Genomic DNA, 17,766 nt, shown 5'->3' on the forward strand with positions numbered 1-17,766 from the left:
TAACAATCTCCTTTGAAAACATACACCTCAGAAGTAAGTATAAACAAGGCAGCTCCCACTATCCTAAAGAGGGATATCCTATCAGTCCTTATGGGTATTTTACAGAAGGAAAAGCAAACAAACCCCCACCAACAAAAAGCACAGCACATTGATACATCAAGTTCTGGTAATTTCTAACAGCTCCCTTAAGCACAGCAGCTCCAATTTCTGCCTCCAGGGTAAAGCAAACACCACAACCCACACCATTTGCTGCCACCAACCAAACACTTATCTTCTTGAGCCAGTAAATCTTTTTTGCATTTGGAAAATAAAAGGCACCAGTAAAGAGTTCTCTTCAAAGAGTACCCGATTATCCTCAGCTGCAGTAGCATGGGGCAATCACTGCTTTAAATTGATTTAATCTGTTACTCCTTAATAGTAAAAATAACAGCGTTGGCCTAACAGAGCCTACGGGGACAACCACTCTCCACTAAACATACTGAAAGTTTCAAGCATGTATTTTCTCCACAAGCTATTATTTTCCAACAAAAATGCACGAAGTAATGCAGAAGAGACCATATGGCAGAGCAGCGTGGTATAGGCAGCAGAGATTCTGGGTGCCAACCTTTCTCCCTGCCAAACACATGCTCATGGAGCATCACTCCCAAAAAGCACCACTGAAACACAAGAGGAAGAAATGGCAACTTCTTGCCTGCCACTGACATCCCTCTTCCTCAACGAAAACATTGCCATAGATTACAATTCCCATCTTAAATCTGCAAAATGCAATTTTGTGAACAGTAAATTGCACAGATTTAACTTGAATTTCCAGCACTCTGTCCTTAATCCCAGAAATTTTTATTGCCATTTTTACTGCCTGCCACAGGCAGTCCTGAGCTGCAAATGAGTAGCCACTCCACGTTTCCTTACATTATGCACTTACAGATTTTCCAGAATGACTGGTCAGGCATCCACCTGAACTCAAACAGATGTGGAGAGAACAGTTATTTTGAAGGCCATGGTGAACTGGAAATGAAACCTAACCACTGTCTGCCTTAATCCTAAGCACGCTGAACTGCAATGAAACACAGAAACACTAACTTCAACATGTGATCAGTTTCATATTCTCCCAGTCACAATGCACATGTTCAACCCTCTGTTCATTTTGTACACGTTCCTGTTTACTAAAAGCATATCTTGAACTTGACATTATACTACAGCTGTGCTGTTTCTGCAGCTAAGATGACGCAGAAGAATCATTTGAACAGAAAATAGTTACTTGAATTAATGAGTGACTGATCCAAAGAAAACCTCCATGGCTATTATGTTAACTGCAAGATGACCCAATACCAAAACAACACTGAATGTGGGGGGAGGCATCCTCGCCCATAGCAGCTGGAACAAGATGATCACTAAGCTCTCTCCCCACACAAACCATTCTACCATTCTATAAAATCAAAATAAAAGTAGCATTTAATCAGTACATTGTGAATTCATCTGCATGCTGGAAGTAACATCCCGACAGCCCATGTTCCCAGGGTGTATGGGAGCTGTTGGATCATGACCTGAACCACTGATGAAGCACCTGAGGTGAGCACTGAGTCAGCTGCAGGAGCACAGGTGAAGGCGATGCACTGTGTGAGCAGAAGGGGTGCAGTCTGGCTGCACCTCTCCCAGACCCCAAGCCTAGGACGTGGGTGAGTGTTTCCCTTTATTTTGATTGTCTCTTTCCATCACAATAATCTCCCTAACTATACCATCTGTAAAATATCTCAGCTACAGTACTGTTTGTCATTATCCACTCTGTTGACCATACACAGGGAAAGGTCTTAGGGAAAGAAAATAAGGCTTTTCTTCCCTTTCTGCTTTTCTTGTTTTAAGTCAGAAGGATCAATACAATTTTGTCCCTCCTTTGTTCAGGGATATCTCCAGCATCAACTGTCTCCACGTGGGCCAGCCAGGATGCTCCCCGTCCAGTTCCTCCAGAAAGGTTTTTTTTTGGAGACTTCTAGTAATCAAATATGTAAGCAGAATTGCTTGCTAAATTCTATGGAAAAACGCTACCACCATTCATAACCAAGCTCTTACACACCTTGCTTATTGAAAGGAATGACTCATTAAGGACTCTGGGTGGAAGGTTCAGGCTAATCTAGACCAGTCGATAACATCTCAGAGCAAGGGCTCACTGGGAAAAGGTTATAAAAAGCAGCATCCTCCTTCATTTTCTTGATACAATCACCTTGTTTAATATTACCCAACAGCTAAAACGAGAATGGCAGCTGCCTGTTCAGGCAGGCTATCCAAATAGCTGGAAAATTATGTGTTATATTTCTAATTTGAGAAATTCACCAGCTTGGATAAAATAAAACAAATCCTAAGGAGCCACAGAGCCATCTCTCCAAGTGCTAAGTGCTGGCACAACAAGAAGCATTCTGCTGAGAGACAAGTAAGCGTGCAGCACCTAAGAGAGGTGGGGACATAACCTCAAAGCCAGTGTCAGAGCAGGGAAAGTTGACATCACCTAGGAAGAGCACACCACGCCTCATCGTTTTGATGCTGAAACTTGGAAATTAAGTTGGATATAAAGTGTTACTCTTGGAAGTAAAGCAGGAAGGTCAAGATTACAAAGGTGCTACAAACTTCTCAGCAACATCACAGCAATACAATCTTTTGAAATTTCAACATAACCAACCCTTACATTTTTATTCAGCTACACAATGAAAGGACAGTAATGATTCTGACACCCACAAACCTGCTTAGCAGGATGTGCAGTAGGATACATTCATACAGACGGCTCTGCTCTTTCCACGCTCACAAAAGCCACGGGACACACCAACAGTTCACAATACAAGGGATTCATAATCCAAAATACAAAGTGCAGCCAGGGGAGCTTCAGCATCCTGCCACACATGGAAGTCAAAGCTGAGTCTTCAACAAGCCCAACCAACCATCCAAGCACTAAGGGCAGGGAAAAAAAACAACCACCAGGCGTTCTGAAGACCCAGCAAAGCAGATGGCTTAGCTGTACATCTAGAGTTTAGAACAGACATTTTGCCACCTGTATATTTTGAAGGGAATACACAGAATAATGCAAGTACTTGTTTCATACTCCACAGCACGACTGCAGAAAGAACCAGAAACAACAGAGGCCAGATGACAGAAAGCAGGAGGTGTGCTGGAAGGATGACCTGAGCTTGTTTTATTATACACTGCCTCGGTCACACTATCCTCTGGCTACTATCAAAAGCTAGATACTAATCTGCTCTCTGACCCCCATAGTCAGTGTCAGCTTCTGTCAGATAAAAAGAGAGAGGAAAGGGAAGCTGTAGGAGTCAAAGGCAAAAACAGAAGTCTCATCAACTACGAGGAACTTCCAACTTCACATGAGACTTTTGGGGTTTGGCAGTGTATTTTAATAAACATTTTGGTCAATCCCTTTCCCCACCCCTCTCTTTCACAGTTTTATTCGTATGCAGCACAATAAACAGTTGATAAATAATATTTGTAAAAGAGTGCACTGTATCAGGTACTGAGTTTTCAACCGTGACTGCAGTCACTTCCATTCCAGTCTCAAAATCACTGAGCAGTTATTGCCAAAAAAATGCACAGATCTAGCTAACACTTGTTTCTTGGAATTTTAAACAGTCAGTAACTTGTATTCAAATTATTCTCATTAAAGTATTAACAAATAGGATCAAATACAACAGGAATAGAATTTTTTTATGGTAGAGATGTCTACGAGCGAACACGAACAGCCTGCAGAAACTGAAAGGTCTGATACTGCCACAGGCCTGCCCTCCTCGCACTGCCTGATCTGCATTCCAGTTCAAGTTTTACTCCCAGAGCAATCACAGCCACGTGCAAAGGGCTCTCCTCCAACTGCACTGCTGCTTTTGCATTCAGATGCTCACACACACGCTGATTTCATGCTGAAAACGTTGACACAAGCTACAGATAGCCCGGTAATATCTCAAAGATACGGGATGTGAAGAATTGCCTAAAAAAGTGGAGACCTTACCCAGCTTCTGTGCTGGCTGCACGAGCATCCAGGCAGCAGCACGCTGAAGGAGACTGGATGCCTCCTGCGCCTGACTGACAAATAACCCCAAAGGAGAAGAGGATTAGAGCATTTCCTCCCAGCTCAACGCTTGACTAGGCAAGCACCTGTGTTAGCACCATCACAGCACAGAGCACAGACAAAAACTGGCAGCTCAGACTAGGGACAACTATTACTTAAGCTACACTGCCACCAAGAATTTACTTGCGAGACCTGAGCTCAGCATAACAGGAAATAATGAAAGTATACGCCAGAGGAAGAAGATAAAGCAAAGGCTTCACAGAAAGGAAAGAAACAAAACCAGCCAGCACTTCTCTCTGCCACAGGCACTCCAGATGGTTCAGCCCAAGGTCCAAAATGCTCCTCAAGAAGCACGCTTCTGCACCACGCACGTCAGTGCACAGCACTCACACTCTGAAGTTAAAGACACCTGGATGTTATTGAAGAAAAAACTCCAAATTACTTTTGCATATTTAGCTTATTTTAACAATTTTACCTGTTGTTTAATCCTTGCACCCATTTCTAAATTGAAGTGCTGGATTTATAGTGCTGTGTACAAAAACAACCACACAAAGGCAGCACATCAGCTGGGGCACTCCTTAGAGCTGTAACTGCCAAATGCTTGCTGGAAATACAAATGTGCATGCTCAGCATATACACAATACACTGATGAACTAATCTGCCATCACTTCTTTACTAATTATTTCAGTAAAGATACAGGATTTTACATACCTCTAACTTGTACTTTTCTTGTCTATCTTAATCACTGTGCTGGAATAGTCAACAGGAGTCTAGATCCCTGTAAGCGTGAACAATTAAAAATAGCTGATTTTAATTGCTTTAAATTGTTTTCCTCCAAAGAAAGTGCAGACTGCTGTAGAAGTTATAATCAAAATGATATAGAGACACGCTCCTATGAACCCACCAACACCAAAGGAATGATTGTACAGAGGAGAAACTGCAGATCTCAGCATAACTACTTGGAAACAAATCGCTGCTGTGCATTGTTTTTTTTTGGTGGATTTCTTTTAAATTACTACAATTTCCTGCTAAGATAGAAAGCAAGTTAAACGAAAAGGTGGCATCTCTGTAAATAGCCCTGAAAGTAATTAAAATTAGTGTGATCTAATTGTTTAGCTAATGTCTGTCCTCAGAGTAAGTGGCCTTAACTCTCAATCTGTCCTTTCCAGATGCAAATAAGAACATTAGCTTATGAAATGCAAGATCGCTGCCTGGAACATGCCTGCTGTCAAGAAAAGCCCGGTTGTGTGCCTTAACAACTACACAACATAAAGTGAAACATCAACTATACTAGAATTTAAAAGCACAGCTGCTTATCTGTACAGCATCCCGGGAGGACAGAGCTTTACGAACTGCTTAGCATCAGCAAGAAGCACAACTTCAGGATTTCTTGTGACTACCAGATCTGCCATACAGAAGCTTTGGGAAGGGAAGAATGGGTTTATGCAGGAGCATAGAGGCGTTTTCTAATACCCTTCTACAGAAATTTTTCAAGTTAAGAATAGAGAAAAAAAAGATGAAATACATCAGTTTCAAACTCTTGTCAAATACTTCAGGCTTTTCTTATGAACCAGGACTCAAAGGAAAGAGCAATCCAGGTCACAGCAGTGGCTCCTTTAATACCTGTGCTGGCGTAACAAAGTCAGATCGAGGCTGGAATAAACTATCAAAAATATAAACTTCAAAACAAAAAGCATCTTACAAAATGCACTTAAAAACACCTTAGTCTCCTTTAAGAGGGTGATTCTATGAGGCTTAACATTAATATATGAAATGTACATTTTAATTTTCACTCAGAAGGTCAGGATTAAAATTCATGGGGTGAAAGAGCACTCAGTAAAGATGAGTACAGCTAGTGGCCAATAGATTTAAAAGGTTCAGTGCTGCAATCTGACACGTTTGCACACCCCCTGTGCTGCAATACCAAGATTAAGAGCACTGATATGGCATATCAGCCCACTGGGCACAGAGAACAGCTACACCTAATGACAAATTAGTCTGAACTGGAAATCAGAAGGTCTGTAATTACTAAGGTAGGTCAAGTCTGAAATAGCCTTTCAGCTATAACAGAAATAATAAAAACATGACTGATTGTTTTTAAATAAGAGCTGAATAAATTTACAAATGTCTCTAGCTAATAATGCCCGCATCATTCTCTGCGATTAATGAATCAACAGCACGTTTAGAGAAGAAAGGACAACCTAGGAGAGAGCAAAGACCCAGCTACTATAGTGGGCAAGCAGAATTAAAATGCAGAAACAGAGGTGGCTCTGCTGCTTAGTGCTTAGAGAGAAAAAAACAACATCAAAAAGCACCACCACAAATGACACCCCATGGCTTCCCAACCAGTGCATGCCGGTGCCCAGGAGCTCCTATCACCTTTACTATCATTTGCTACCTACAGCACAAGTGGCACCAGCCACACACACACAGAAGCTTCTCCTGGCAGCAGTGTTGCTTTACAGGAACTTAATCCCCGAGAGCATGACCCAGATAAGCACATCATCCACTGCAGCTCGTGGACCAGAGCCACAGCTACAGCCACACACACGTACCAACACACGCTTCTTCCTTTGGCTGGAGTCAGCATCCATACGACCAGGCAAGCAAACTAGTTCAGGAAGTTGTTCTAACCATAAAGTAACCTGGAGGGGAAAAATTAAATAACAAGTACTGCTTTTTGACCAGTTCTCTGGACTCACTTCCTCGCTGGACAAATCCCATCGGTGACACAAGGGAAGAAGCAGCCCCAAGTCAGGCCATCCTCAGTCGCTCTTCAGTACACGCTATAGCACGGATGTTTTTGCAGTCCTCTTACTGACATCACCAAATTTTAATCTGTGAATCACTTTTCAAAGGCCTGCATTCTATTTTTACCCGAGCAATCCTGCATTTCACTGTCACTATCTTAAAGGGAGCAGTGCAGAGTGCTTTGAACCCTGCTCTGAATTAGCTTCAGTTAGCTGAGCCTACGCGTGAACTGCATCAGTGGTCTCTTCAAGTTTAAACTGCGAACTGACCTCTTCATCAGTACCATTATGAGCCGTATAAATGAACAACGCTGCCGACAGCGCTAGCTAGGCACAGGCTAACACGCACAAGCGACCTTCTCCCCCTGCACGCATTCACAAGACGTGGCAGGGGTGCTCCCACGCGGTTCGGCCGCAGCCCGGCCCCGAGGGCTCCGAGGGCACAGCCGAGGCGGTCGGGAGCCGATTGCCGCAGCTGCGGGCAGCGCTCCGCCGGAGGACGCGGATGTTTGCGCCGAGCCTCAGCCGGGGAGGGCCTAGCGGGGAGAAAAAAAAAACACAAAACAAACCCCAAAGCACTCGGAAACAGGCGGAGAAAGTCTGAGCCGTGCCAAGCGCACGGGGACTCCGCCAGCTCGGGCTTCGGGAAGGGACTCCGCAGCCCCTCCCGCGCGCAACTTTCCGCCGCGGACGCCCCGCAGCCGCCGCCCTCACGCGGGACACGAAGCGGCTCCGGGGCCCGCTCCCCTCCTCGCTCCCCTCCCCTCAGCCCGGGAGCCCCGCGGCGGCATCGCCCCTCTTACCGCTGCCGGCCCGGCCGTCCTCCGGGGCGTCTCCGGCCCGGCCCGCCTCCGGACGCAGGGAGGAGGCCGAGCGAGGAGAGCGCGGCGGCCGCGCAGCCGCCTCAGGGCCGGGAGAGCGGCCACATTCCGGCGGCGGGCGGGGAGAGGAGGGCAGGGGAGGGGAGGACGGCGGAGCGCGGCGCAGCGCAGTGCCGCTCCGCTCCCTTCCCCCGCCCCCTCCCGCTCCCGGGGCGGCGGCGCGGCCGTCCCCGCCTCGGAGCGCCTGAGGCGGGGAGCGAGGCCCGGCCCTCGATCCCAACGCGTTGGTCCGTTGGAGGTGGATGGCGGTCGGCAGGGGCAGTCTGACAGAGCGGCACTTGACGTGGCAGTGAGTGCACACGGGGCAGACGCGCTCACTGACACTGCTGAGTGTTTGCTCCATCGAGTAGTGTTCCTGCGCTTTTTGTACGTGTTGCAGTTTCCAGAGAAATAAATAGGAGGCATTAATTCTGGGGTGCGTTATGTATTTGGATAATGACAAAAAGAAGAAACAGAGAAGATCAGAAAGGAAAAGCAGGGACCTGTTGGTCACCCACGAACCAAGAATATCAAGTGCATGGTGCTTCGGTTTGAATAAAATCATAGGAACTTGTAACACAATGCAGAGCACAGCAATGACAGCAGAGCAGCAAGGGGCCAGGCTGCAGCAAGTGAGGATCTGACCAAATACAACAGCCACAAGCACAGAAACAAAGGAAAGGAGCATACAGGGATCTCTAGCAAGATCCCCTTGCCCCCATCACCACCTCCATCACCTCAAATGAGGTCTGGGAAGAGCTAGATCCTGGCTCTGCCTGGTCTGGTCACAGTAATTATTGTTAATTAATTAAACAATGACATATCAAAAACAGATGGTGAGATTTTTGTCTCCAGTAAGGTTTCTGGTGCTGAGCCACCTACTATTCTCATAAGAAGGCGAGAGGAGGATGGGCCATGTGAAATTCACATCAAATGGTTAGAAAATGGCACTCAGGAGTAGTGCCTGATTCACACACAAACGAGAAGCTTCTCTCAAGTGAGATCTCCTGAAGTTTTTGTCCTGAATCCCAAACTGACCGATTTTAGGTGACGCAATGTGATAGAGAATGCTTTCATTGTGTCTGTGGAGGATATCCCATTCAGGTGAGAGTTGCAAGCATTTCAGAAGACAGAATTGAACAAAGTGTGACAAGTTGAAACAGAGTGCTGAAGTGCATAGAATGTAATTCTGTGAGGTGAGAAACAGCGCTGGGAGCAGCTGACTGCAGAAATGTAAGCTGGAGACAAACTGTTTAAGCAGTTATGTTATAAAAAGAAGACTTTGTTCATACCAGCTCACAGAACGAAATGAGTCAATAGAGATTTGGTGTAATGTGATTACTGAAATATTGAAAAAGATAGTCACAAAAAGAAAATGGAAAATGTTTCTATCCCACTGAGTTCAAAAAGGCTTCTGTTGAAGAAAACTTATTTTTGGGCACCTCCTTTCAATTGCAGAGAGTTGTGTGGGAACACAAAGAGCTACCAGAAGCACGGAGACCTTCACCTACTGAGTGTGACTTATCGAAGTTCAGTTGGACACCTGGAAAGTCTGCAAGGACATGTGAATGTGCAGCCTAAGCAACACAAGAACTTGACAGAAAGAAAGAAGTCTGTGTATGAGAAAAGTGAATACACACACCAGCCCATGTGTTTGGCAAAGGAAATACTTTTTTGCTGCATAATCAACTCTCAGGCAAAGGCACTGAATGTCATAATAAACCTTTCTTTTTTAGTATACCCAAATCCTCAAACTTGCAATATTTTGTATAAGTCCTGAAGACACAGAGCATCCATCTGCTCAGGAAAAATGTGTGGATTTTTACCTTGGCAGATAAAAACCCACCAAGGTAAAAAAAAATCAGAATCAGTGCCAGGCCTCTCCTGCGTTATCCACTGTGGGGAGGTGAAGGGTAATCTTGCTGGATAGATGATGATAAAGGCATACAGTTGTGCTCTTAATTGGAGCTATAAAGTCCATGTGTACTGTTTTCCACAACCTGATCTCTGCAGAGCTCAATATAAATGTTTGTCTTGATAGAGGGAATACAATTTCACCTTCTCTGAAGGATGATGAGGCCATCCAGCATCTGCCCAGAATGGGCACCTTCTGCATCCAGTCCTTCTGCCACTGCATCGGGGACCAAGGAACTGTGGGCTCTGCTTGAGAAAACAGGCTTGAGGGAGGATTCCTATTTAGAAGGTAATTAATCATATCTCCATAAATTATAGGAGAAAACTGCATAGTTTAGAACAAAACAATCAAATCTTGGGGAAGGAATGCCAGGAAAATATGTTCAAATCTAAGATATACCAGGAAATGCAACTAGTATGGACTGAAAGGTCCTAGAAAGTTTTTGTCTATCATTCTATGTGTTTTTTATGTCTTTTCAATTCCCAAAATAGAAAATTAAACTGCAGAGAGTATTTATAATTGATCCTGCCATGCTCTCCCCCTACAGCTCAAGCAGTACCATCATTACAAGGACCTTGCCTCAGGTCTTCACAGTACATATGAGCACACTGGACTGATACATTTCTATATTGATCTTATTGCTGGAGTAAGGTTTAAAATCCAGAAAAGTGAGTGATTTCTTACATGTTTAGAACTAATAGCATTGGAAATACTTCAGAATGGATTATGCAGTGACTTTATCTAGGGAGGTTTCATGTCCTTAAAATCATAAGGCTGGTGCCAAACACCATGTGCCTGAGGTAAAATCAAGTCAAATTCTCTTCAGTGAGTAATTAATTAATACTTGCTCTTTTGGGGAAATATTTCACAGTTTAAATGCCTATTGAGGCTTTCTAGTTACTAGATATGGAGGTTAAGTTCAACGTGTTAAAGATGCCCAGCACACTGTCAGATTGTGACTAAATATTGACACAGCCTTAAATAAATACACTGTTGAATTCTGTACACATAATCAAGAATGGAATATAGATAATCCATTTTATAATGTGGTTGTTGGTTTCACATATTTGGTGGTTCAGTAGCACAGAAATGAGTTCACAAGTTATTTCTGACAGAACAAATCAATATGAATCCAGCAGTGGATTCAATGGCACCGCTCAGCTCGGGGGTGCAGCTCAGTAACAGGCCAGCAGAATGAAGGGAGAAGCCTTCCTCGTTTCTTGGGTTGGGGATGTAAAATAATACATAACAAGGAAGCTGCTTCCTTCTGAGAAACATAGCTTTGATAAGTTAATCAGCATTAGGCTCAGATTTGGTGGAAGAGTTTGGAAATGAAATTTTAGAAAAGGCTTTGACTTTGAGTACGTCAGAGTAAAATTTTTATATGAAACGAAGCTTGAAAAAATAGATCACTTTCCTGAAAAAGCTGAGAAGGATTATACCAATCTTCTACAGACTGGCAGAGACATGCTGTGTCACGTAAGCGTTCCCTTCACTGTGTATACAGTATAAATCCACTTGACAAAATAAGCTTTACACAGGTCTTATCATCATGGCCTAATCTCTCTGTCTATTTGTATATGGCATTATGAGAATCAATTGATATTGAATCTGCATCAAAATCACCAAACCATTAATAGAGCACGTGGAAGCTGAATTAATTTTCCCTTAGGTACCTTGCATAACTTGTATGCATTATACACCGTACCCCACATCACATCAGAAGTGACCACTCACATGCTGTGACCATTTCATGGCTAGTTGTTATGTAGCAATTAATGTAGACTATGCCTGAGCAGAGCTTGAGTTGCTCAGCTGAGGACAGCTCGTTATCAAGAAGATAAAGAGTCGACATCAATTTATTTCCCGATGCTCAGAGTTCTACTGCTTACATTTCATGCTGCTGTGTTAGAAGATCTCTATCTTATTTAAGAAACAAAATCAGATAAGTGAAAAAGTGAGTGCTAGGAAATGCTGCCATGAGATCACAAAGGGCTTCTGTGTTTATATATATACATATATACTGCGTATATTCAGGAGTATTCATTTTATATAAACATACACCCACACAAACACTGTGTGTTGTACCCATTCTCTGATATCTAAAATTGCTCTGTTGCCAAATCTATTCTCTTCTGCCTTTAAAGCCAAGGGCTTTAAATTTCCATAAATTCCTTCAAAAATGTGAGACATCCCCAAAAGCTGATGGAAAAAATTGCTTCTGCATCTTAACATCAGAAAAGCTGATAGATCTTCAGGCCTGTCTGTGGTAAACTGCAATTGGTAGGCTCCATTAGTGGTGCCCTAAAAAGACGTGAGGACTAAGACAAAAAGTCAGTTTTAATGTGGAGCAAAATACAAAGAGAGGGGGGGAAAGGCTCCCGTATCACCAAGATATTTCTGCTCAGTGGTGTGTGTGTTTAATATCATGAGAATTCCTGACCTTCAAACTAATCCTTCATCTGAAAAGTTCTGAAGGATAAGCAAGTTAGAGGTTTTATGCCAAACAGTTTTATGAGGAAGGTATCTATCAGTTGGCTCTTTGTAAGATCTGATAACTAAACTGAGCAGCAATGGCTATAGGACTCAATTGCTTAATAAATCTCCTTCAAGATACACAGAAAACCTGAAATATGTAAAGTACCTTAGCAGTTATAATCTCATAAAGTAGCAGAACCTGTGGCTGAGAACTTAAAAACTCAAAAACTTAAGCAGCAATAATTTACTCTGCTAGGCTGCAGCTCAGTATTTAATTATCACATAGCTTCTCTGTGTTTTTCTTGGGTTCGTGGTGGTGGTTTTGTGGTGTTTTTTTTTCCTTTGTTTTTAGCAGCTACAAATAAAAGACAGATTGAGGATCAGATTTTTAGAATTTTTATATTCCAACGATTTTTCTTTCAATCTGTGAGCTTGAGAAGTTTGTTTCAGTCTTTGCCTTCTGACTCTTGTGTGTTGTGGTTGTTGGACCTCAGAAATTACTGCACATGTCCACTCTTATCTGCTCTTCAGTGCTTGACTCACATATCCACTGTTATTTAGTGCTTGACTCATACTAAATAGAGGACAGTCACTTTTTTTTGCAGGGCACTATGTGTTAATAGAAATACTGGTAAGAAAAGCTGCTGGAAACAGCAATAAACTGCAGCACAAACAAACCAAATCTAACTGCTGAAGAGAAGTTCAGCTGCAGTCTTAACACTGAAGACAGCAAGATGGATATTTCTTCCTTTCTGACTCTGTTTTCACGTGTCTGTCAGGCAGAGCTGTTAGAAAAACCAGAAGCACTGGAGACAAATACACTGGGGACACTGTGACTTTACACACAGGAATGAGAATCTTCCCCAGCAGAACAGAAAGAGTGCTCTAAAAGTATGTTGGCTTTGTTAACAGGCAAAAACTTCTGCTCATGCTGTAGCCTTCTGAGCACAAAACTAGTTGCCACTAATGTCCAAGAAACTGATGTCACTCATTCTAAAATGAAATTAATTTAACATCTTATAAATTTAGACACAAACCACATCTGTGATCGTGTTCACGGAGTATATTCTGATCCTTCCACGGTTGTGGTTTTTTGGCTGTTTTGTTGTTTGTTTCTTTTAGCAATTATATCAGTAGTTTATATAGAGAAATAACATCAGAAGAACTTAACTAGCCAAACCACAAATACAATTCCTTCTGTCTGGTAAGGAGAGCTAATTCCACTATTTACTTATTATTTTTTACTCAGCTTACAGTTTCCCTCCCTGAATTTCTTTTTTGCTGTTGTGAAGGCCTCCTCCTTCCTCTGTAGGAATCAAAAAAGAGTAGACAGCACCATGTGACACAACAGATTACTACTGCCTTCAACAAGACAAAAAAAAAATTAAAAAGAAAAGTATGAAAAATTCTTTTATTTTATTAGCAGTAAAAGACAGCAGCTTAGCAACTTAAATGTCCATAGTCAGAATCAATTCAAGATTAGGATTAATGATGTAATTCTTGATAATGATTTACCAAGAGCAGGTAGGCAGAAGCAACAAAACCAAATGATACTATTCACTTAGGGTTCAGAAATCTCTGTGTTTCTTGCTGAGATTGAACTGTTGGAGCGTTGTGTAACAGCTTTTTACTGCTACAGGAATAAGACAGAAGAAGACAAAAATGCTAAATATTGCCTTGAAAATAAATTTTAAACTAGGACTGCTTGTGGAAGTAGCTGTGATATGCAAAACACAGTAAAAGAATTAAACAAGTAACCTTAGAGCTACGAACTCATTAAAAATAATCTCAGCCTGCCTAAACAAATTTGACACGTTCCCACTGAAAATACTGTTTCTGTAAAATGCTTATCAAGTGTATACTGCACCTACATGTTACTCAATTGATAAGCATCTTCTCAAAAAACATTGAGATGCTACCTTATATAGGCCCCTTAAAAAAAAACTGCCACAATTGAGACCTGTGATATCTGAAAAAGCAGAAGCTACTAGATAGCCCCACTAATAATAGTAATGACTTAAAAAGCAAAAAACAACAAAAAATACCAGCCAAACTTACTCCATGCATGCATTCATTGATGTATTAAAGCTTGTTTAGTCCTTTGCTTTCATTTTCCTACAAGAACTGACAATTATGTTTGCTGGAAGATGCACTGGGGAAGATGTATATTGGATGTTCTCAAACCAAACCAGTGCAGTACTTCAGTCTTTACTGGTGATGCAAAGCAAAGTAACTCTTGGAAACAGTATGTTTTCTTTTTCTACTGAACCGTTGTGCGACCATGAGAAGGTGAGAGAGTCCCACTTTTTACTTGTGCACTAACTTGGAAAATTGATTGGAAAAATTACTCAGATAATAGTTTATTCATAATGCAATTACTGTAACTTGCGAAAGTGTGGAGGATGCAGTGATGCTAAGTGGTTAGGAGACCAGACCATGTGTCAGGGTTTTATTCCTTATATTGCCACTGCTTGCTATGTGAACCTGAACAGTTGCTTTATTTCTACTACACTTCAGCTTCCCTTTCAAAGTGAGAGTAAGGTTGTGGTTTTACACGCAGCTCAGCAAAGATACTGAACTGCAGCAGAAAACCCATGCTGACTGTACCACGCTTGTCTTTTTTCCTCTGCTTTTACAGAACATGAGGAATCTGACAGAAAGGAACAAAAATTATGTGGCCACTTTAAGTGGCTCTTGGTTTTACAGGCATGCAGCCTAGTGTTCTTGTAAAATGTCATTTTCTGAATTCTCATCATCAGCACTCTCAGTGAAAGGCTGTTGCAAACTGCTGTGCTATGATGTTAATAAGGAAGAGAACAGATTTCAATAAAAGCACCACCAAAGGAAGCTAAGGAGAAACTTGTGCTTCTGTGCTTTGTTGAGATAGAAAAGGAAATAAAAAGGAACCGAAGCTGCAAGATGAGGAGGTAACAGTATATGGCACTTGATGTCGGCTCGTGGTCCTCCCCACAGAGGATTCAGAAGCCAAAGAGATGGTTATTTCAGCAGAGGGCACCAGAACGACAAGTACGGTGTAGAGCCTTTGAGTTGCTCTGCCCTCTGAGCATTAAATCTCTGATATCCCCACAGCCTCAATGGGTTTGTGTGCTCGTTGTGCTTTGACTTCATTTATATTGCTTCCAGGCACTGCGTTTTGTTTGTTTGTTTTCCCTCCTGCCTAGAATGAGATGGAGCTGAATGACACTGGAAGATTAAACCAAACAAGGCAAAGACAAGTGAGCAGAAAAGCACTAAGGAGTACCACGAGAATCTGCGATGATCTACTAAGTCAGTCTGTAAGATCCCTCAATGCCAGTGGCACAGGGAGGCTAATGAGATGCTGCAGTGAAGTGAAACCTGTCTTGAGAAATCATCAGAGGGAAGTTTCTTACCTTCCTTGCTCTTCCTTCTTATTTGAGATGTTTATTTTTTAACAGCAACTGAGGCCACAGTGTATATTCATGTGGATTTTTCTAGCAACCAGAAAGCACAAATGTTAACTGTACTGATGATATTCTGCAAATCTGTTGCACATAGCATCAAAGCACTGTAGAAAGTTTGAAAGATTTTTAAACAAATTTGATAACATTTGGAGAGTTACACAGGATTATCTTGCTTGTGTAAATTGAATGGTAGAGAGTTCATGGAGTTAATATTAATCTCACACTTTATGCCTTTCACGTTCCATTACATCACCAAGGCACATAATGAATGTAAATGAAATCTAAACTTTCTATATTATGGTGAGGATACTGAACATACCCTTCCACAGTGGAAGACTTTGCTTTGTTTCCATCCTCTTATTATTTTACCACTGGCGTATATAACTAGTTCTGAAATTTGCATCTGAACTTTCGTTTGGATGATATTCAACCTATTCTTTCATGAATACTGTTTACTTTTGCAATTGTAACACTGGAAGGACGTGCTTCTGTCAGTGGAATTTTATAAGACAGCACAAATTCGGGGTTTTGTTAATGAATATGGTCAAGCACACGAATCTGCTGAAGATTTCCTTTTGTGTTATCTGTTATTTATATGATATGTATGAAGAGTCTTGGCTACATAAGATAACAGAAACGGTTTTTAATGCTTGAAACCAGTTGGAAAAAGATTTATTTCTTGCCTTTCACTCTGATATCACAGGTTTCAAAATGAGAAAATTTCCATTATTATCAGCCTTACAGGTCATGCAAACTGAAACACAGCCGACACACTAAAAATCTTTCCTTCATATGAAGATGGCTACTGTGTTACTGCACTGAAGTTTTATATGGAAAATAATATAAACTGAATAATCAGAACTACTTCAGAGTTGCACTGATATTTTATCTATTTCCCTCAGTCATCTAGGCTAGAATAGGGACTCATTTCTAATGAATCTGAAGGCTACTAGCTTGGCCACAAATGTTATATCCTAGAACTGCACCCACGTTAACATCTCCTTGGTGAGAGGAACAGAAATAATACAGATGTAATGGAAAACTGACACATGGTATTGTAGAATCTAAACTAATCTATGTTGTTTCTTAAAGATAACAAAAAAGAAAGAACAATGTGAGTAAGTGGAGATAAATGACAGCAGAATTAAAAAGCTGAAAAGAGATACAAAAACAGGAATCCTAAAAGAAAATTGTTTTGTGTTTTGTATGTTGAAGCAGAATGTCATACAGGAAGTAATGTTGGATAACTGGAGAAAGTGGACATTAAAAATAAACTAGCTATCTCGTGAGATCAATACCTGGTGTAGGGAATTACCTGGTGTAGGGAACTGCTTTGGCAGGGGGGTTGGACTCGATGATCTCTTGAGGTCCCTTCCAACCCCTATGATTCTATGATCAATTCCTGGAGAAAAAAAAGAAAAGAAGGAACAAACTCACCTTCATATTTCTGCATATTTATAAACTAGGACAAAGAATAATCACCTAGAAAAGTATCACTCTGATGAAGGTTTAAAATGGGTTATGAAATTCAGAGCAGTCATCTTTGCAATGTTACTTAATGAGTGTAGGTCATTCCAGATCCTGCTTCTGTAAACAATGTGGTACTGCAGTAGACTGTGTTATGATATGGAAAATTGTTGCTAGCAAGTAAATACTGGTGAGAGAATTTACAAAACGGTAACAGAATTAAATGCTGAGGGCAAACATAAGCCACCTGAAAATGAAAACCTTTCAGTAGGCAGGAATAACATATAGGAACTGACTATGGGAAGTGGTAGAAAGCTCCAGATTGAAGTACTGAGAACCCAACTGAATATAATAGCAGGATGATGTACTCTGTACCACCAGTGATACACACCAGGAAGGAGGAGCACGTCCTCAGGCCTCAACTGTTTCTAGTTTCTTCAGCTTCTTTAAACAGAGGTTGCAGAGAACACCTACCATTTTAGCTCCTGGTGCTGGCTTCTGTGTCCAGACAAGCTACTAGCAACTTCAGCAAGGTTCATGCTTCCAGCTCATTTAGGAGAGGAGCCTGCAAAACACAGCAATCGCTGTTCAAAGTTTTCTGCAGCATGAAAAACTTAAAATTAGAGTAATAGGATGAAGTAGCTATTTACATGTCTATAGGATAACGTGCAGAGATACTGTTTCATAGTTCATTTGCAAGAAGAGGGGTTAATTGGATAGCAGTATGGTGATTCAGATTTTTTTGTAATAAACCATGCTGCAATTTGCCAATTGGTTATATGAAAGACTGTGCCTC

At 41.7% G+C, this 17,766-nt stretch overlaps 1 protein-coding gene across 3 annotated transcripts in view; it reads right to left on the minus strand.

Moving 5' to 3' along the window:
- RABGAP1L (RAB GTPase activating protein 1 like) overlaps positions 1-6,697 on the minus strand; it is a 181,601-nt gene extending 174,904 nt beyond the window's left edge. For all 3 annotated transcript variants that reach the window (XM_065745323.1, XM_065745316.1, XM_065745333.1), the window contains exon 1: positions 6,613-6,697. The gene's annotated coding sequence lies outside the window, so the exon portion shown is untranslated. The remainder of the gene's footprint in view (positions 1-6,612) is intronic.
- Positions 6,698-17,766: the final 11,069 nt, after the last annotated feature.

Source organism: Cyrtonyx montezumae, unplaced genomic scaffold (assembly GCF_038088225.1).
Source record: "Cyrtonyx montezumae isolate F1298 unplaced genomic scaffold, pur_monq_1.0 scaffold_1, whole genome shotgun sequence".
NCBI classification, from domain to species: domain Eukaryota; kingdom Metazoa; phylum Chordata; class Aves; order Galliformes; family Odontophoridae; genus Cyrtonyx; species Cyrtonyx montezumae.